Consider the following 22,575-nt stretch of genomic DNA (forward strand, 5'->3'; position numbering starts at 1 on the left):
TTCAACACCTTTAGTCATTAGGGAAATGCAAATCAAAACTACTTTGAGAGTTCATCTTCCATCTGTCAGAATGGTCAAGATCAATGGAACGAATGACAGCTTGTAGCGGCAAGGTGGTGGAGTAAGGGAACATTCCTCCACTGCTGGTGGGAGTCCAAACCTGTACAGCTCCTACAGGAATCAGTGTGGCCTAGAGTCGATCTACCTTGAGATCCCCATATACCACTCTTGGGCATATACTCAACTCAAAAGACTCCTTATCCCACCGCAGAGACCCTTGCTCAACCACGTTCATTGCTGCTCTGTTCACAATAGCCAGAAATTGAAAACAGCCCAGATGTCCATCAAGAGATGAATGGATAAAGAAAATGTGGTACATTTACGTGATGCAATGTCACTCAGCTGTTAAAAAAAATGAAATCATGAAATTCACAGGTAAATGGATGGAGCTAGAAAAAAATCACCCCGAGTGAAGTAACCCAGACCAAGAAAGACAAACATGATATGTATTTACTTATATTTGGATGCTAACTGTTAAGTAAGTCCTTGATAAGTAGGCTGCAATCCACAGAACCAGAGAGGTTAGGTATAGAGTAAAGGTTCTCAACTGTCCTAATGCTGTGACCCTTTAATACAGTTCCACATGGGGTGATAAAGCCCCAAATAGATGTCTCTCATCAGGAGTACCAGGAATTGGTTACATCTAAAGAAGTTGTTGGCCAACAGGGCCCCATGGAAACCCCAAAATAACCGGGGCTATTGCTGAGGTTATTGGTTTCTCTATACGAATTGGTTGTAAGGCCCAATTGCTGAAGACAACACCTACATTATCCGCTAAACACAGAGAAATCGAGATGGTGGCTGCTGAGAGCCTTCATCCCTGCTGACTAGTGTTCATGGTGCTGGAAGGTACTCTGTACACTACCAGAGGAGAAAGGTAAACACCAACCCAGCTACAAACGGTGACCTGCCTGCAAGGTTCACTGGTAAAACAGTGGTGCAAAAGTTGTAGAAGTAACCAACCACCATTTGGTTGGAATTCAGGCGCACTCCATGAGACGGAACTCATGCCTGATACTTCCCTGGGTGGCTAAGAACCTGAGACTATATAGGCCTGAACCTAGGAGAAAACCAAACACTACTGTTCTGCTAAAGGGGTGTAGTAATAAAATGGACATCCTGCTCTACTCATAGATCAGTGCCTTGACCAACTATCATCAGAGAAGCTTCCTCCTGCAGCAGATGGGAACAATGACAGAGTCCTAAATGGGATGTCTCCATCAAATCCCTCCCCTCAGGGTTCAGGGGACCCTGTGGAAGAGGAGGTGGGAAGACTGTAAGAGCCAGAGGAGATGGAAGACACCAGAGAAACAAGGACTTCCAGACCCAACAGGACTGATGCACATAATGAACTCACAGAGACTGGGGGAGCGTGCACAGGCCTGCACAGGTCTAAGCTAGATGGGGTTCCAGCACTGAGACAGGACGTGGACACAAGCCCCCATCCCTAGCCTAGAAGCAAGCTGCCATTGTTAAACACTCGCAAAGGAAAACTAATTTTCTCCAATGGAGTCTTGCAGGGTTTGCAAACCACACTTAAGGGCAGGGTCCAGGCCCAGCAGTGGCTGGCTGTGTTAGAGTTTTCCTGCCTGGCCCATGGTCAGGACAAGTCTCTCTCACCCGCCAGTCCCACAGCCGCTCAGACCCAACCGAGTAAACACACAGAGACTTATATTGCTTACAAACTGTATGGCCATGGCAGGCTTCTTGTTATCTAGTCCTTATATCTTAAATTAACCCATTTCTATTAGTTTATAAGTTGCCACGTGGCTTACCAGTACCTTGCATCTTGCTTGTCATGGCAGCGGCTGGCAGTGTCTCTCTGCCTCAGCCTTTTACTTCCCAGAATTCTCCTCTCTCCTTGTCCCACCTATGCTTCCTGCCTGGCTACTGGCCAATCAGTGGTTTATTTATACAGAGCGATATCCACAGCAGCTGGCCAACACAAAAGGAACTCAGTGGTATTTTTGGAGGTTTTTGTCTCAATACTTTGTCTGGGCTCCTCCCTGCTACCTTACAGGTCTCTTATGTTTTCCAATTTTGTTTTTATGGGTTTTCTGTATGTGAGAATGTGTCTCTCAAAAATCTATGTGTGTTTCTTGTGCTTGTTTTTTCTTTGGATCCTTTTTTTTCCATCTTATTCTAGTATTAATTATTATTATTATTGTTGTTTTAGATGCCTGTTTGAATTCTAATGAAAGAGAAAGAAAAGGTGTGGATTTGGGTGGGTGAGTAAGCGGGAAGGATCTGGGAGGAGTTGAGGGAGAGGAGACCTTAATCAGAATATGTTGTATGAAAAAATCTATTAAAAAATAATCTTCCGCCAGGCAATGGTGGCGCACACCTTTAACCCCAGCACTCAGGAGGCAGAGCCAGGTGGATCCCTGTGAGTTTGAGGCCAGCCTGGGCTACAGTGTGAGTTCCAGGACAGGCTCCAATGCTATACAGAGAAACCCTGCTTCAAAAAACCAAAATAACTAACTAACTAACTAACTAACTAACTAAATAAATAAATAAATAAATAAAATTAAGTAAATAAATAAAAAAAAAATCTTCCTAGGGGGAGGGGGAGAATTAAAAATGAAGCAAAATGAAGGGCCAGTTTAGGCACGTTAGGGGTTAAGGGCGCTTGCTGCTAAGACTGACAGTCTGAGTTCAATCCCCGGGATCCATATGAGAGAAGGAAAAAAGTGACTCCTGGAGGCTGTCCTTTACCTCAGAAGAACATAGAAAGCTGTTGGCTGAGTGCAGCAGTAGGCGGAGTCCAAAAAAACAAAACAAAACAAAAAAAACCTCCTGATTTTCAGGGTCCCTTACTGGGCAAGAATGTGTCGTCCCCACTGTCTTTCTGGACTAAGCCACACCACAGAAGACAAGGGCACAGCATCCCTTTGTCCTCTCCCCAAACTACCGAGGAGATGGCTGGGCAGGTAAAGGCGCTGGACGAGGTGAGTCAAGCCCCAGGAATCTGGAAAGGTGGAGGTGGAACACCAACCCCCAAAGACCGTTTCAGCTAATGTGGAGTTGCGAACCTGTGGCCCTAGCATGTCAGAGGCTGAGGCAGAGGACTCTGAGGCCAGCCTGGACTACAAAGTGAGATGCTGTCCCCCTCCCCGACACCCAAACAGTTTTTTTCCTCCCTGGGGGCATAGTTCTGACAAACAACTTCAGTTAACTTCTAAATTATTACAAATTTGTGAATATTCATAGCAGTCATAATACTATGACTATTTGTTTCTGTTTGTATGTGTGTGTACATACGTGTGTGTGTGTGTGTATGTGTGTGTGTGTGTGTGTGTGTGTATGTGTGTGTGTGTGTGCATTCACGTGAAGGCCAGAGGTGAACTTCAGGGGTCTTCCTTAGTTGCTCTCTCTCTTGGGACAGATCCCTCAGTTTTATCCGGAACTTGCTGAGGCAGCTGACTTAGACAGGGTCCCTCCCATCCTGGCCTCCCCAGTCGGGGGATTACTAACACACCCACCCCACCACACCCAGCTTTTTCTTTACTGAGACGTCTCCCCAGCCCTGATTATTTTGACCCATACACTTCTTTTGTTTCTCCAAAATCTAATAAATAATTAAATCTAATAAATCAATAACTCTGATAATCAAACTGTCATTTAAGTCGTAGGTGTCTACTGACGTGGTCAGATTCGGGGATCTCCTGTCCCTAGTTTTCCCGTTCTGTCTGGAATAACTTTCTCATGTCGCGATGTCCTTTCATGGAGGGAATGTCTGCCCTGTCTCTTCCGTGAGCTTCTGGTTTCTCTTCCCATCTCATCTTTCCCAGTTTCCTCCTTCATTTTAGGGGAGCACTTCCCCTAGTAGCTTCCTGAGAAAGGGTAAATTTTTAAGCGCCCTCAGAACTCTCAACTTAATTCTGCTTGGTTAGTTTGCCTACATGTAGAATATCTCCCAGAATTCTGCTCTGCTGTCTTCTAGCTTCTAGGGGCTTCCTTCTCTCTTCCTTTTCTTTTTATTGCTTGTGTGTGCCGTTGCACACACATGGAACTCAGAGGACAAGTTGTGGGAAGGGAGCTGGTCCTCTCCTCCGTGTGTGTCTCAGGGATCAAACGCAAATTGTCAGGCTTGGCTGCAAGGTCTTTTGCCCTCTGAGCAGTCTTGCCAGCCTCGACATTTCTCCTTAACCTATATTTAACCACATATTTCCCATGTGATTTTCTTTTGCTTGCTTTTTTAAATCTCCTCAAAAGATCATCAATTCATGAGTTCTTCTGTGTGTTTTAAAAATTAATATTATTATGAATGTGTGAGAATGAATTATGAATGTGTCTTTATCCATTGAGCTTTCTCACCAGCCCTGGCTGTCTTTTTTTTTTTTTTAAAACCATATATTACTCTTTAATTAAAATTTTGCTTAACAACATTTTCTTTTCAATGGGATAGTTTCAAATATTTAAATTTGATAGAAAAGCATTTTCAACAATGTACCATTGTAAGAAAAAACTTTAGAAAAAATCCTATCCTTTATATGGCGTGAGGTGAAAAATGCCACAAAGATCTCCTGCCCCACCCTAAGGCCCCTTTCTGAGTGTTTCACGTGGGTCTAGCGTACTTTAAACAGAACTTTCAAAAACAATTTTGCGTTTAAAATTGCTATCTTGATCCTTTGATTCCTTTTTCCTTCCTTCCTTCCTTCCTTCCTTCCTTCCTTCCTTCCTTCCTTCCTTTAAAATTTGAGACAAGATCTCTCTATTATGTAGCCCTGGTTGTCTTGGAACTCATTATCTAGACCAGGCTGGCCTTGAACTCATAAGATCCACCTGCCTCTGTATCCTAAGTGCTGAGATTAAGGGAATGTGCCACTATGCCATGCCTTTGACAGTCGCTCTACAGTTGTGTGAATATAGACAAATGTGTATACTTGGTTAGCCACATCGAATGACAACTACGTCATCAGCTTGGACTGCAGCACACCCTGGTTACATAGAGCCCAGGACATGGAGGGGAACTGTCCTTGGGTGAAAAGGTGAGTCGGGGCAATATCGAAATATCAAACCTGGATGTGGGGGCGGGGGAGGGGGGAGAGTGAGTCCTGGCCCACACTACGAACTGATTGTGACAAACAGGTGATAAATGTGACCCTCCATTACTGTCTCACAGTAGATCCCTACGTCCATGAGCGACCCCACGTCTAGAAGCTTTCTGCTTTAAGCCAGTGGGCAGAGAGTAGTCGCCTGAACCCAGAACCTGGGAGACCACTCTGGTCTTGGGCAGGCACCAAGTCATCCAGCGTCTGTTGTATGTTTAGGAGTCCTGTGAAAAGGACTGGAAAGAATGGAGAGGAAGGAATCCCACTGGCCCCAGGAAGTCCTCTCAGGAGTGCATCGCATGCTGGAGCCTCGAAGTGATGCCTCAGTAATAACACGAAGGGCTGGGGAGGCAGCTCTCTGGGTAAGGTGCTCATTCTGCAAGCATGAGGACCTGGCTTTAGATCCCTAGATCGCCCTGAAAGCCAGGCGAGGCAGGGCTCACCTGTGATTCCGGTGCTTCGGAATCGAGGCAGGACCAGAGACAGGAGACCCCAGAAACTCACAGGCCTGGTGTACACAGTGGCCCAACGACAACATGACACAGAGGAAGATGTGGAGTAACACCTGAGAGGTGGTCTCTGACCTTCATACATGCACCACGGCACACATGTGCCCGACTCACACACAGGAGTACACCCACATCACACACACAGGAAGGTTTTAACAGACAGTGGCCCAGCAGAGCGGGAAGAGGCAGAGATAGGAAGAGACACTCCTTGCAGCCCCACTTATATTTGGGACAGCCATAGAACTCATCATCCAAACTGGGACACTTCGGAGAGTGGAGGGCACTGGGGATAATTATGCTGGGGCCACAGGTGTCACGTGAGACTGTCCCAGGTGGGCCAGGATGTACAGACTCCCTCCCTCCCTTCACACAGGACCTCACTAAACCCTTAAAACGGTCTTCACTTTGGATCTGGACATCATCTCTGGCAGGGTTGTCACGTGGTCTGAGTCACCAAGCTAGGGGTTAGCATGTAACCTTAGGGGGCTCAGATTCTGGACTCCTTGGTGTCTTTTCCTTGCTTGTTCAGAAAGTAGGGTACTAGGGGCAAGGGAAATAGCTCTCTATTGGTAGAATGCTTGTCTAGCACGCCCCAAGTCCAGGGTTGGAGCATGCCAGGCATAAACCAGGTACGGTGGTGCACGTCTGTAATCCTGTCACTGGGGAGGTCGAGGTCAACAGATCAGAAGTTCGAAGCGGGGGGGGGGGGGGGGGGGGGGGGCTCTGGGGGCTGGGAAGACGATTCAGCTGGGAAAAGTGCCTGCCTCACAAGCATAAGGCGAAGACAGGAGCTTCCCTGGAGCTCACTGCCTGCCGGCCTAGTGGAATCGATGACCTCTGGTGTGAGACCCTGCCTCAAGAAACATGAAGAACAACTGAGAGAGACATCCAGCACCACTCTATGCCCTCTACACGCACACGCGCACCATGTACATGTGCACCCTCCTACACAGGCACACATATGCCACCCCCACCTCCACACACGATATTCAGGTCATATTTGGCTGTATAGTGAGTTTAGACTAGCCCGGGGATACACGAGACCTGATTTTAAAAAAATATACATACCCTCCCCCCCCCTAAAAAAAAAAAAAAAAGAAAAATTTGAAAGAAAGGAGAAGCTTAACTGTGGCTGGCCTTGGGGCAGGGACGCCACAGAAAACAGTAGGCCAGGTGATGCAGGAAGACATGGGCAGACAATTCAGATGTCCAGTGAGCCTGGGGCCCAGTTCTAGGTTCAGGCTCGTGAGAGCCCGAGGGAATCTTGAGGTGCTAGCGTTTCTTGCTGATGGGATGGAGTCCGCCAGTTCCATACTTCTTGTCTAACTATGCTCAGATATGCTCAGGTACACACCTACTCAGATCTACCCGTTTCTCAACAAGGAAGTTAGGTCCGTACAAGCCACGCAGGTGCAAGCCACTGGAAATAACCTTGCTGGTAAGATTACTCACATCAGTGGGGACGCATGCACACAGAGGCTCATGTGCACACACATCCTATATATTGGCCCAGTTACTATTATCCCTCACATATATGTATATACTGGGTACACACAGGCTTTGGGTTGAGATGTTCAACAATGACCACATGTCTCACCCGAATATAACACCCCAGCCTCTCCCCTGGGAATCATTGCCTCTCACCACTCACGAAGGGTGGCAGCCTCAGAGCCCAGCCTTTATGCAAATGCTAAACCCAGCTCCCTCCATCTTTTCTCTCCTCTCTAATTGACTGTTTTCCCTTCTTGCCTGGGTCTGCGGGAGCCCTGGGTCACCATTCAGAAGGGATCTCCCCCCCACTGCCTGGCCCTTCCAACCCAGGCTCCCGGCTCCTTTAATCTAGTTACTTATCCATCAACACACTGGGAGAAAGACACAAAGGGGCATAATTGTATCTGTGGCTGTTGATGTTCAATTAACCACATAACCTTTAGGATTCTCTCTCTGTCTCCCTCTCTCCTCTTCCCCCATCTCTTACATCACCGCCACCCAATCCCCTTCCAAGCCAGCACCAACGGCAGCTCACAGAGGGACCCTTCTCCAAACCCCCTCCGACATCCTCAGGAATGGGAGCTGTCCCGTGTGAAGGGTTCAGGGTCCCGACTTCTCACTCCCCACCTTTCCTTACCTTACCTGCCACCCCTTGGGCCACTCCAGGCCTGTGTTGACGGGTGCCTTTCGGATGTGGCCCCTTGCAGAACTCCTCTCTCTGGCCCTCGTCCGGGGCCAGCAGCTGTCATTCGCCAGGCGCTCTGCTTTCTCCACCGTACCATGCTAATTTTTCGAGGGACAATTTTTCGACAATGAGTCCTCCAGCCCGAACAGAAACCCTTTATGGGGCCGGCCCCAGGGAGGCCACGGCGCTGCCAAGGCAAACAAAGGCTCATTGCTACCGCAGAACATGCTTGTGCCTTTCAGGGCTGGCCTCGTAGAGCTTGCTGCCTCCAGCCCAGGCCGAGGTAACACCTGGCCCGCCAGCTTTTGGCGCCTAATCAAGATATCAATCATGGCGGGGGCAGGGCGCACTGGTGCCCAGGGCTCCGGAGCCCACATGTGCAGGTAGCTGGCCTGCCCTGGGGCCAGTAAGGCTTGGCAGGAGTTAGGAGCTGAGGGGAAGCAACCAGGCCCCCAAAACGGAGCCCTTAATTAGGCTGATATCATCCAGCGCAAATGTTTCTCCTGGAGGAAGGCTTCTGGGCACCCAAATTATATCGTGCAAAATGCAAAAGAGGCTGGAGAGATGGCTCAGGCGACGAAGGGCCTGCTGTGCAATCACAAGGATCTGAGTTCGAGCCCCAGAACCCACATGAAAAGAAAAAAGAAAAAAGCTGGGCATGGTGGCATGCATTTGTAATCCTGCCCTGGGATGCAGACAGGGAGATCCTTGGGACTCAGCGGCCAGCCACTCTAGCTTAATGGGCCAGCTCCAGGTCAATGAAAAGACCCTGGATCACAGAACAGGGTGTCTGGCACTTGTGGGTGACCGGCACTTGTGGGTGACCTCTGTCTTCCACACCACACAAGCACAAGTCTGCATTCTCTCTCTCTCTCTCTCTCTCTCTCTCTCTCTCTCTCTCTCTCTCTCTCTGTCTGTCTCTCTCTCTCTCTCTCTGTCTCTCTCTGTCTGTCTGTCTCTCTCTCTCTGTCTCTGTCTGTCTGTCTGTCTGTCTCTCTCTCTCTCACACACATACACACATACACACACACACACACACACACACACACACACACACACACACACGCATGCAAGTACACACACACAGTGCAAAGGAGAAGAAATGAAGCCAAGGATTGCAGGGCAAGGCAGGGCGGAGTCTGACCCTGTGATTAGGGACTCAGCCAAAGCCCGACTCCTGACTCCTATCTCTTCGTACCTTGTTCAGGATATCTGGAACATTTTTTAAGAGTGACAGCACACGTCTTGAATCCTGGAGCAGGGTGGAGATGGCCCAATGGATAGTGCTTGATAAGCAAGTGTGTGGACTGGAATCCAGATTCCCAGCACTCACATAAAAGGCAGGTGAGTATTGTGACCTGCCTGTAATTCCAGAGCTCTGGAGGCAGAGACAGGAGAGCCCTGGGGCAAGCTGGCTACCTGGGTGGACTCCAGGTTGAGAGAGAGAGAGAGAGAGAGAGAGAGAGAGAGAGAGAGAGAGAGAGAGAGAGAACCTAAAGGACAGCGGTTCTCAACATGTGGGTCATGACCCCTTTGGGGGTTGAACAACCTCTTCACAGGGGTCACCTAAGACCATTAGAAAACACTGATATTTACATAATGATTCATAACAGCAGCAAAATTGCAGTTACGAAGTAGCAATGAAAATAATTTTATGGTTGGGGGTCCCCACAACACGAGGTATCACAGCATTAGGAAAGATGAGGACCACTGCTATAGAGGAAGACACCAATGTCACCCTCTGGCCTCCAGACACACTGTACATGCACCTGACACATGAACACACACACATATGCCTACATACACACACACACACACACACACACACACACACACACACACATACACACACAGACACAGACAGACAGACATACATGCACACACACGCCCCTACCTGTGCACTAGGTCTGAAAGATCAGGTGTGATATCTCCAGTTATATTGTAGATGAGGAGAATGAGCTCAGAGAAGTGACATCTTTGTACCACAGCTGCTCGATGGTAAGTGGAGAGTCACATGAGACCTGTCCTTTCTAAAGACTCCCGCAGTTGGAAACTATGTCTGGGGTCCCTGGTGCTGTACTGGGTGCATGGCTGGTAGCCAGCTTTCCTGGGATTCTCTGCTGGTTCCAAGACTGGGGAGGAGTCTGGAATGTGACCTGAGGTCGTGCCTTATAGTACCAGAACCTCAACCAGTCCTGGGCTGGGAAAGAGTATACTCATTTTCGGCCCCGCCCAATTCTGTGGAGGTGTGGTGTGTTGCTGGCCAACCAGGGACCCGATGCTTCTAGTGATCAGATGCTTGATGCTTCCGTGTGTGGTTGGCGATGGAGCACCAGGTCCCAAGCTTTGGATACTGCAGTGGTATAGGCCACTAAGTTGATGTATGACTGTGCCTTAGGGACCTCACTTTTACAAACCATGCCCTCGTCCCTGACTCGCGGTCCTCTTTGAGGATGGAGTGGACATCTTCCGTAGGTGAGATCCCATCTGTGGTTTGTCATGGTGAGCCCAGGAAGCTCCAGGTGTAGGCATGTATCAGCCAGAGACCCATGATGTGGCTACGTATCCCCATGAGGTGCTCAAGTAGTCTTTGTTCCCCTGGACATTTTGGTCTTTCCCTGAGACGCACTTGGAATTGTCCCAGGATCCCTCAGGGAAGGAACTCAGCAGGTGGTGCACGACCTCACTCAGCTCTATGAGGGCACCCATCCTGTGAGTTGGTGTCCATGCCATTCTAGTTGCGAAGTATTTTAGATATTACTCCCTATTACATACGCAGTAAAACATCTTGCTGTTGGAAACACGTGTACAACGTTGAGACAAGAACCTGGGCACTGTCCTATTCAGGTGCCAATCATTGGGTCAATAGATATTTGCTGTCGTCTTCCCAGGAAAAGTCACTCACCATACGGGGACAATGAGTCAATGTCATTTAGTTGTGCTTCCATGAGTGGTCGAACTCCGTGCCAGGAGTGGAGCACACAGTAGGTATTTTGCTATGTGGTGAGTGTTTCGTTAAGGGCTGTTCTGGCTCGGAGGCTGGAAGTGATAGGGACAAGCAGTCTAGTCTAGCCAGCAGATTAAATACAGCTAAGAAAAAGCGGATTCTATGATGGCTGAACTCTCAGGAGGAGAAAGAGGAGGGACTGGCAGGCCTTGAAACAAGGTCCATCAAGGTCAAACAGGGTCAAAGCTTGGTGGCACAGGGCAACAACATTCAATGTTGCTCCCAGTTCTGTGGATTAGAATCTAGGAGCCAATGAGACCTGTGGTATTGGCTCAGGGTGTTTCCTGGGGTCAAAGCACAGTGCCAACTGGGGAGGTGGTCACACTTCACATATAACATACAGGAAGCCTAAAAGGAATTTCATACAGCCTTTGCTGTTTGTTTGATGGTGTGAAACTCGCCACTTGAGTTTCAAAGCATTTCCGGCTTTTGATTTGGGGGTCAGAGATGCTCAATCCGATTTTTTTTTTTTTTTTTTTTTTGGTTTTTTGAGACAGGGTTTCTCTGTGCAGCTTTGCGCCTTTCCTGGAACTCGCTTTGGAGACCAGACAGGCCTCGAACTCACAGAGATCCTCCTGGCTCTGCTGGGATTAAAGGTGTGTGCCGCCGCCGCCGCCGCCGCCGCCGCCGCCGCCGCCGCCACCACCACCACCACCACCACCACCACCACCACCACCCGGCTCAATCCGAATTTTAAACACAACATCAGGAGAAGACAGGGACTTTGCGTATTTAACTACGCACCTTACTGGGAGAGGATGAAAATGTTTCCAGAGCTCAGGGGTCTCGGGTGTCTTAACTCAGCTTCAAGGGGATGGGGTGGGAGAAACACAAAGATGGAGCCGCAAAGCTGGTTTTAGAATATTCTGTGAATAAAAAATAGAAATGGACACATTGTTCAATAGGGGATCTGTCAAATACCTAAGGGAATACAGCATGCCTGGATCCGGTGGTTATTAGAAAACATGAGCAGTATATAAAGGTTGATGAACTACATCCACCAGCGGCATGGGAACAAAGCCGTGACATTTTCATGTTTATAAAGTATGAAGCATAGAAACAAGAGCTGGGGAGATGGACATCAGCAGAGCATTTGCTAGAGAAGCACTCCCGAGTTTGGTCCCGCAGAACCCACAAAGAAAAGCCAGGTGTGCTGATGTGTGTCTGGACTCTCATTCCTGGGAGGCAGAGACAGGAGCCCCCTGGGGGCTTGCTAACCAGCTAATCTACCTGAATCAGCGGTGAGTTCCAGGTTTGGAGAGAGAATTTCTTTCAAAAAAATGCGGTGGACAGGCTGGGAAGATGGCTCAGTAGATAAAGGAACTTGTTGCTAAGATCGATGACTAAAGTTGGATCCCTAGGACCCACATGGTGGGGGGAGAGCATGAACTCTTGCAAGGTGCAAGGTCTTACAACTGCTGTACGTGCGCTACCACATGAGCGTGCACACACATTCTCTCTTTCTCTCTCCCATACACACACACATTTTTTTCAAGCTCTTCCAGAATGCCAGCAGTAGACACATATAGTTGGTGGAACTGCAAGTGGTGTTTATCATATTTTATTTTGGTTTTGTTTGCTTGTGTTTTGCCAATCTTTTTTTTTTTCCCTCTATAATGACTATATGTCACTCTGGTAATTAATTACAAGCTTCAGATGTTCCCTTGAAAAGGACCTGCCCAGAATCGGCTAACATTCCTCAGGCAAGGGCCCTAACCTAGCCCAGTAGCATGGGACAAGATGGGGGCCAGCATCCCAGAAACAGAATTACCCATTCTTTGAGCATTCCCTGGGCAGGAGCATTTCCAGTGAAAGGGGAAAGGTTTCTACCATGAATTGCACTTCATAGAAGTGAGCAGAAATGGCCCAAGTTGATCATTAAGACAAACAGACAGGAAAGTCCCGGCTCCCAGGTTTATACACGAACTTCCTGTCAGGTGACCTGGCCAGGGGAACACCATGCCAGGTGCCTTGCAACCAGTCTGCAGCATGGCTGTTCCCCTTCCCCGAGACACTTACCAGATAGCCATATAGTGCCAACGCTAAGGCTTGAAGAAGGGGGAGGGAGACACAGAACCCAGAGGGAGGAGGCAAGTGACTGACCTCCTCGTGACTGGGCCTGTGAGTCATGGGACATCTGCAGCCCTCCCCCGCTGGTCACTGACCTGCTGCCCTTGGAGTCACGGGCAGCATCTTTCCGAGGTGATGCTGGTGTCCTTGCGGGTGTTCACTGTGACCTCGGCCCTGGTTGCTGGAACCTCCTCCCTTGGAGAAGACCCTCCCCCGGCCACCCCCCCCCACACTCTGGCTGTGTATTTGATTTTACCTGGTAGGTAAGGAAGGTCAAGGGACCATCCCGAGCTATTGTTTTTGTGTTTGCCCTGTTGACAGTCGGATACCAGAAGGGATCAGTTAAAAGCCACTACATTTTGATGGAAGTCCAAAAAACGAGCACCGTGACTGTTGTTACAGGCTCTGGCTTCATCAGAGACTGGCAAACAACTGTGGACCTGTATATCTCCTGGGACAGAGGGCCTTTGTGAGGATGGCTGAACCTGCTGGGGTAATACCTGTCACTGTGAGTGAAGAGCTTCCTGGAATAGATTGACTGAAACCTGAGGTAATTGCAGGGCCAGGGTGTGGCCTGGTGGGTAGAGGGCTTGCCAAGTGTGCACCAAGCTCTGGGTTCCATCCCTAGCACCACGGAAACCAGCATGGTGGCGCAAGCCTAGATTCTCAGAATGTGGAAAGTGGCAGCTGAAGTGTAAAGAGTTCAAAGTCACCCTCGGCTATACAGCAAGCTTAAAGTTAACCCAAGCTACATTAGACCCTGTTTCAAATATGAAATAACACACTAAGCTAAACTAAAATGGGAATAGTTCTATTAATTGAGTTACAGTGAGGAGCAAACAGGAATTTGCGGAAATTGGGGGCCCCGTGGGCTTTCTGGGGACACTCTGGTCTGGTAGCCAAGTGCAGTAGCAGGGTCAGATACCTGAGGTCTCTGTGGGTCCCTTGGCTGCTATGGAGGCAGGTAGGGACAACACCCTGGTGTAGACACTGTCAAGGCTCCCAGGTTAAGCAGGAGGGGTCAGGTAGGGAGCCTTGATGAGGAATCTGGGAGAAAATAGTCTATGTGCTCTTGGGGGCTGGGGACCCTGATGGAGCAGGGCAGTGGGGAGCAGGGTGAGGTACTGTGGGTATGCAGGGGGGCTGCCTTGGCCATGGACGTCAATAGGATATCACCAGTGAGGCTGGAGCTGCATAATTTGTGTGGGTATGAGAGCTGAGATGACCAACCTGGAAACGCTTTGTGTGTGTGTGTGTGTGTGTGTGTGTGTGTGTGCAGGTACCCCTAAACTCTCTAACACAGCTCAGCTCTCAATGGAGGCCCTGGCCAGCTCCACTAATCCAGCATCCAGAGGGGCAAGAGACTGGTCCTAGGCCAGAGGGATATGGGAGGGACTGCTGGAATTCCAGCAGGGAATAGTTCTCTGTCTCTAAGGGACCTCCTGAGAAAATGGCATTTGAGAGCTATAGACCTCCATGTCAGTCAGACAGAGACAAGGTGGACAGTGGCCTGGAGCCCCAAAGGGCTGAAGTCAGGGCTCCCCCAACCACTCTGGGAGCAAGAGATCCTGCAGGACACTGCCTCCCTCCCCAGCATTTTGAGGGGGTGGGGCCTCCATCAGGAGCTGAGCTATGCGGAAGAGTTTAGGGGTTCCTGCTAAGGCTGGGAGACCAGCTGCCTAGTGTCACACACCTGTGTAGGTCCCACGAAGAGGCCCTAGACTCTGCATGCCCGGATGTCAGGACCACAGGCGTCAGGAGACAGACATGGCTGCAGTCACAAACTACAGAAGTTGGGGACACTTGGGCTAGAGTCCCCCTTCCTTTTGATGCTTTTTTCCTTTCTTTCTTTCTTCCTTCCTTCCTTCCTTCCTTCCTTCCTTCCTTCCTTCCTTCCTTCTCTCTTTTTTCCTCCCTCCCTCCCTCCCTCCCTCCCTCCCTCCCTCCCTCCCTCCTTTCCCCCCTCTCTCCTTTCCTTCCTTCCCTTCCTCCCTCCTTCTCCTTCTCCTTTTTCTGGAGGCAGGCTTAAGGGACGCTGGGCTCTGCACGGTAGGCGAGCCCTCCACTGACTGGTCTGTACCCACAGCCCTCCTGGCTGCTTCGATCTCCGATGTTTGCTGCCCAGCTGCTGCTCTGCTGTGTGAAATCCTTACATTTTCTGGTAGACTGGCCTCTTTGGCTGTGTGGCCACTTCCCCGTCAGGCCTCCAAGCCTGAAGGAACGCAGAGAGGAGGGAGTACTGTCCCTTGGCTGGCTTTCCTGAAAGATGCCACCAGCCATCTCCCCTTTCCATTCGGTGACCTGCTGGCCTCTCTGCTAAAGCCACAGAAGCCCTGAGCCAGAAACACCTGGCTCAGCCGCTCCCGAATTCCTGTCCCCCAGGAACTGTGTGAAATAATAAATGCTTAGTGATGTTTTCAGTTCCCAACCTTTGTGGGAATCTGTTATGCAATGACAGAGAAACTGACTAGCCCGGAGTGTCTGGAATGGAGGCAGAGAGGAAACATAGTCAGCCCAGGATTGCAAGGGGGGATGGGGTAGGGGTGGGGGGTGGGGGGTGAGGGGTGGGGGGTGGGCAGAGACAACAGGTCTGCAGGACCTCTAGAAAAAGATGACTTCCAGGCATGTCCAGCTTGTGTTCCAGGACAGCTATGAAGGCAGCCCGACATGTTTGTGGACCAAAACATCACGTCACTATGTCAAAAAGATTAGACACCCCTGAAAGAACCTAAAGACCCCGAGGTTCATTAGAAGGGCACAGCAGCACCCCTGACAGAGAGTGTGCCGGGAGGTTGTGGGGAAGGAAAAAGGGAAAAAGCAAGAAGAGGTGTGTGTGTGTGTGTGTGTGTGTGTGTGTGTGTGTGTGTGTCTGTCTGTCTGTCTGTCTGTCCGGGAGACCTTGACCTGACTTAGGGAGGAGGTCTGGGGGTGGCACTGCAGATGGAGAGGAATCACTTTGAAGGAGACGTGGACAGTGAAGGACAAAGGGACCGTCGGGTCCACTGGTATTGCTGTGGTCGTCGACTGGATGGTGGCTTACAACTAGACAGAGGTCTAACAAGGTTGGGTCAGGGTGTCCCAATCGGGGTACCCAAGACCGTGAGGGGTGCAGTCAGAACTAGGTAGGAGAGGACTCTTAAGATGCTCAGCATCCTTGATAAACAAGCAACAGGCCCCAGCACAGAGGAAGGCAGAGGGGTGTCCGGGTGAGAGGAGGGGCTCCCCGGAGTCCAAGGTGAGGAGGAGCTAAGCCAGAACACGTAAGCCAGGCCCGGCAGCCAGAAGGTCAAGTGGGCCTGATCCGGTGCGTCCTGCCCCACCGGTGTCAAGGCTGCCGTAAATCATGCTTGGTGGTTTCCAGAGTGAGTGGAGGGTGAAGAAGTCGGACGTGAGGTGGCTGATCTGAGAGGAGAGCAGACAAGGCAGGAGACTCCATTCCTCCACACAGGGGCCTCTCCACAGGGGGCTTGTGGCAGGCTCCCTTCAGCCTAAGCCACCCCGCCCCAGGTACTTGTGTGTGCCCTTCCCTGGGGTGATATTTCTTGCCCTTTCTTTCTTCTTTCTTTCCTTTTGTAGGTGTACCTGCATATCACAGGAACACGTGTGGGGAGTACCCATACACATATGAGTACATGGGTGTGGAGACCACACGACAGATTCAGCTGTCATCCCTTGTGTTTTGAGACAGGTCTTCCACTAGCCTGGATCTTGCCAAGCAGGCTGGGATGGCTGTCTAGAAAGATCCAGGGATCTGTCTGTCTCCAACTCCCCCAGAATTGGGATTATAAACATCCACCACCACCCTTGTTTTTTTTTTTTTAATTGGTTTGTTTGTTTTGTTTTTAGCATGATTTCTGAGAATTGAATTCAGATCAACTGAAAGCACCCAGGTGATTTCAAAGCGTGCTCTGTGCCGAGCCATCTTCCCAACTCTCCTCCCTCCCTCCCTTCTTCCCTCCCTCCCTCCCTCCCTCCCTCCCTCCCTCCCTCCCTCCCTCCTTTCTCTTTCTAATTGTTTAGACTACCATACAGAGTGATGACCTTCATTATGGTATTTTCACACACACATCGTCGTTTAACTTCGTTCTGATTTATGTAACCTATAGAACTCTTGTTCATTCTTTGGGTCCCTGGAGACGATGTTCCTCAGGGAGTCTCTCGGTGTCCACATTAGTCCCTCCGCGTCGACACTAGTCACTCCGTGTCCACACTAATCCCCCGTGTCCACACTAGTCCTTGGTGTCCACACTAGTCCTCGGTGTCCACACTAGTCCCCCGTGTCCACACTAGTCCTCGGTGTCCACACTAGTTCCTCCATGTCCACACTGGTCCCTCTGTGTCCACACTGGTCCCTCTGTGTCCACACTAGTCCCCCGCGTCCACACTAGTCCTCGGTGTCCACACTAGTCCTCGGTGTCCACACTGGTCCCTCCATGTCCACACTAGTCCTCGGTGTCCACACTAGTCCCTCCGTGTCCACACTAGTCCCTCTGTGTCCACACTGGTCCCTCTGTGTCCACACTGGTCCCTCTGTGTCCACACTGGTTTGAAACCTCTATGTCACGGTCCCTGAGGCACAAGTTTTTCCTCCAGGCCATGGGAGTTGTTCATGATTCACCTCTCAGGAAGAGCAGGGCCTGCTGGGGAGTGTGAGGGACGTTGGAGCTCGAGAAGTGAGGTAGAGAACCAGGTTCCAAGTGGGTTCCCAGCACCCCTGGGTTGAACATAGTTTTGCACTCACTGAAGGGGAGGGGGCCCTAAAACAGTCTTGGTCTGAGAAGGTCTCTTTAGAGTAGGCAGTGGCCACTGCATAGACTCATAACTTGCCCAAGGGATGAGAGCAAGTGATGTTTGAGTTCTCAGCCCTAAATGGGACATTTTTTCAACCTCCTTGAAGCTCAGGGGACACTACAGAAGAGGGAGTGGGAGGGTGTAGGAGCCTCCTGGGAGGGCCTGCCAGGGAGCATCGTCTTCAGGACATGGTATGAACTCTCAGCAGTTGTGATGACCCACATAAGACCCACAGAAGACTGGACCCACCAGCATTCCATCTCTCCAAGTCCCACTCACCCCTGGGGATCTGTAGGCAGTTACCGATTGTTGGGAGAGGGAGCGACATTTTCTTCAGTGGTGTAGCCAGCAGCAAGGTGCTCATGTTCCTATAAATAACCCCTCACCCATGCGCCTGTGAGCAACCCTCATGAAATACATTGTTATATACACACCCCCTCACATAGATCCTGATTTTCTAGAAAGCCCTAAACGACACAAATAAGATTGCACAGTAAATAAGTGAAGTTCAGAACGTGGCTTCCCTAGGCTCTCTCAGGGGCATTTGAAGAGCCCAGTGGCCACATGGGGACAAGACTGGGGTGAGGGCTGGGGAAGCAGGAGGCCCACCACCCTGGTTTTAGCATGGCTTGAGGAAGCAGGAGGTGAGGCAGCAGATGGTCATGAGGAAGGTGAACACTGGTCTTTCTTACAGAGACCCCATCCCACTCTCCCCCTCACCCTGGTTAAATCTCCTTGGGTGATGATGACATCAGCATCCTTCCACACAGGCCAGCCTCAGTGACTGTTAACACTGGAAGACTTACCTTATTTTATTTGAAATTTATGCATGTGCGTGTGTGAGCGTGTATGCACACACATATGTCAGTGCTCATGGAGGCCAGAAGAGGGTGTTGGATCCTCTGCAGCTGGAATTACAAGTAGTTGTGAACTGTCTAATTTGAGAGCTGGGATCCAAACTCGGATCCTCAATGAGAGCAGCAAGCACTCTTAACTGCTGAGTCATCTCTTCAGTCCCTCTCAGGGACCTTGGAATGGTTACTGAAGGATGGGCAAGATGGATTGCGTTGGATAAGGGATTTCTTGCAAGCGATTATAGGCTTTGCCGTCTCTAAGTTCTTGTCCCAGCTTCCATAGACCTGGCCTAGGGTGGGTGTTGTGGACTGAATGAGTCGGTGGGTGGATTTATGGATCGGTCACTATGATTACTATCGGTTATATAGTGAGCAGCCACATCCACAGACTGGCATTTCCAACCCACTGAGAAGGCAGTCACTGTGCCACTACACACAGGACCCAGTCAAGTTAATGATGAGGCCCGCTTCTCATGTCACGATGTGGGAAGGAATTAAGATGATCAGATGGCAAGCTCTGGTCTTTTAAAACAAGGATTGGTCACCCTGCTTACCAGAGAGAGGCCCGTTCATAAGCGTGTGAGCCAGGGGTGTCAACCATGGAGCCTAGATGTGACTCTAATAAGACACAAAATCCTCAACGTACGGGCCTGACAGCAGGTGACCATGCCCTGTATGTCCTGATAGAGATAAAATTCTTCAATTCCACGAGTCGTAACAGAGAGAGCAGCCACGGGGTGGGCTGCAAGGTGCTCATGGGGCGATCGCCTACCCAGAGAGGACGGCCTGTGGGGTGTGGTCAGAGGGCACAGGGGTTCTGACCTTGTCCTGTTCCTCTAGGTCAGCACCAGCATTGGACTTAGCCTCTAGGGCGTCAAGTCTGGTTTCTGGAGAGGCACAGCCAGGGCCAAGCCTGGTTTCTGTGATTCTGAGGCTGCTGTGTCCTCTGGGCAGACAGACTTAGAAGTGCGTGACAGGGCAGAGGGTCTGAGGGGCTTTGTGTCCATGGTTAGACAAGATACGAGAGTGGGGAAATCAGCAGGGATGGGGGAAGGAGAGGCAGTGGGGTCCGGGTAACTTGAGCCCCTGGAGTTCCCCTGGGAGGGAAGTGAGTGGTGATCAGGGAAAGGAGAGTGTGTGGAGCCTGGTAGAACAGGGACACAGGGCTGGAGGAAGGTCTTAGCATCTGTGTCTGGCAGCTTGAATCTTCCCTTAACTCCAAATCCAGGAGTCTGACTCCCTCTCCTGGCCTCTACAGGCACTGCATCCACATGCACAAACCACACACAGATGCACACATGTACATATGATTTTAAATAATAATAATAATGAAACAAAATCTTTGAAAAATAAAGGAATGAGGACACAAAAGCAGCCACTGAATTGCAGGAGGTGAGGGGACGTGGCTAAGTGCTGCACTCAGGGGTTGGTGACAGATAGGGGTGAGTCCTCTTCAGGTAAGGGGTGGGGTTCTGTGGGTGCAGAACTGGAATAGAGACAATTTTGAAAAGAATAAAGTCAGAAACTTAATTTACTTAATCCTTTTATTATTTGTTTATTTATTAGTCAGGGCCTCACATAGTCCAGGGTGCCTTTGAACTTGCTATACAACCAAGGTTGACCTCTGATCCTCCTGTCTCCATCTACTCAGGGATGGGCTTCATGTATGCTACAAAGCACTCTTAATTAACTGAACTACATCCTGAGCCCCATCTGATCCTTTAAAAGATACAGCAACCCAGTGAATTCGGTTATAACACAGGAAAGAGTCCAGAAATAGATGTTTATATACATGCATGCTTGGTCTATTTTCAGTCAAAGTACAAAGATAATTTGTCAAAGTGATATTCCTTTTGTGATGGCTAGTCTTGGTTGTCAACTTGACACACCCAGAAGAGGGAACCTTAATGGAAGAATTGCCTTCGTCAGATTGATGTGTGCATATGTCTGTGGGGGCATTTTCTTGATTGTTGATTGATGTGGGCCCACTGCGGGTGGCACCATTCCTAGGCAGGTGACCTGGGGTCTGTTAGGAAGGTAGCTTAATGTGGGCCTAGGAGGAAGCAAGGAAGCAACGTTTCTTTGTGGTTTCTGCTTCAAGCTCCTGCCCTGGTTTCCCTTAATGACAGACTGTGAGCTTAAAGTGTAGAATGAAATAAACTCTCTTATCCTAGCTGTTTTTAATCACAGCAACAGAAAGGAAATTAGAATGCATCCCAACAGTTGTAACAACTGGACACACACACACAAAAATTGTGTGTATATGTACCCATATACATGCATGTGGGTGCGCTTGTGTGTGGAGGCCAGAGATCATCACGGAATATCTTTCTCAGTCTCTCTCCACCTTATTTTCTGAGACAGTGTTTCTCACTGAACCTGGAGCTAATCAGTTCAGTTAGGTGGGCTGGCCAATGAACTCCAGGAATTCATCTGTTTTGTCCGTCGGCACTAGGGTTACAGATGTTCACTGCCATGACCAGTTTTTACGGGATGCTGGAGATCCGAACTCAGGTCCTCACACTTGGGCAGCGGGCACTTTACCAGCCAAGTCTCCCCTTTCCTTCAACAAAACAACAGTTCCCACAACCACTCTTTATTTCTCTTAAGTTTTTAAGTTATATTCACTTATTTATTTGTATGTGTATGTGAGTGTGTAGAGGAGCATACAGCAAAGGACAGCTTTGTGGGAACTGGTTCTCTCCCTCCATCGTGTGGATCCCAGCAATCAAGGACAGATTATCAGGCTTGGCGGCAAGCACCTTTACCCACTGGGCCATCCTGCCAGCTCTCTGTGCTTTTTGAAACAGCGACTCTCCCTGAACCCAGGGTTCGCTGGCTAGACTATGTTCCTGTCCTGATGCTGGGTTTGCAGGCATCTTGTCACACAAGGTCTTCTTTTTTTAATGAGGGTTCTGGGGAACAGAGTTTGTGTCCCCCCCTCTTGTATGGCAAGCACTTTGCTGGCTGAGCCAACTCCCCAGACCTCGGGGAATGTCTCATGGCAGCTTTTTTTATAATCAGCCAGTGGGTAAAGTACTGCACAAGCCTGTTGACCCGGGTTCAATCCCCAGAACCCACATAAAGGTGAGAGGTGGGAGGAGAGAATGGATTCCCAGAAGCTGTTCTCTGACCACTGCACACATGCTGTGGCATGTATGCATCTGTGTACACACACACACACACACACACACACACACACACACACACCACACCACACCATACACAATAATATCTGCAAAAATAAAACCATTAGGACAAAAAGCCAATCAGGTGACAGGATTTGGGGTGGGTGATTGGTATGATGGTTGATATTAATTGTCAAATTGACAGAATCTAGAATCCCCCAGCAAATGGGCCTTCTGGACATACCTGAGGGGGTTGTCTGGACTACTTAAGGAAGACCTTCCCACTGTGGCCATTCCCTAACTTGGGTTTGGGACTGTAGAAATCAGGAAAGGGAACTAAGCAAGGTCATACATTCATTCCCGTTTCCAGATTACGGGTGCCATGTGAGCAGCTGCTTCAGGTTCCTGTGCCTCAATTTCCCCACCACGGATGGTATCTTGAGCTGTGAGCTAAAGCAAAGCCTTTCTCCCTTAAGTTGCTTTTGTTAGAGTGTTTTATCATCACAACAGGAAAAGGGACCAAGATAGTTGGGCACCCGTAAAACCCGTAAGACCGGACACCACAGAGGGGGATTTTATACAAACTGTAAAGCACCACCAGCTGAAGGGAAGCATAAGATCAACTGTAGAATGTGGCCAGTGACTCAGACCTCATTACAAGTGAATGGCATAATCACACGGAAGGAGGCAGGGACACAGAGCTGAACCAACTGACTCTGGAAAACTGTGTTTTGTTTGGCTGCCGTGCGGCTAAGTTGAACAGTACTGCACACGAAAATTGCCTTGGACTCAGAAGATCTGTTTCCCATACAAGTACAGATGAACTCTCTCTGTATACCAGTGTTGAACAATTAAATATTGTAGATAATTACAGGCAGGTTTCCCCAGAAAAGGAACTCACAAATAAAAGAAGATAAAATGGAAAA

This window comes from Peromyscus eremicus, chromosome 15, assembly GCF_949786415.1.
Source record: "Peromyscus eremicus chromosome 15, PerEre_H2_v1, whole genome shotgun sequence".
Taxonomy (NCBI): domain Eukaryota; kingdom Metazoa; phylum Chordata; class Mammalia; order Rodentia; family Cricetidae; genus Peromyscus; species Peromyscus eremicus.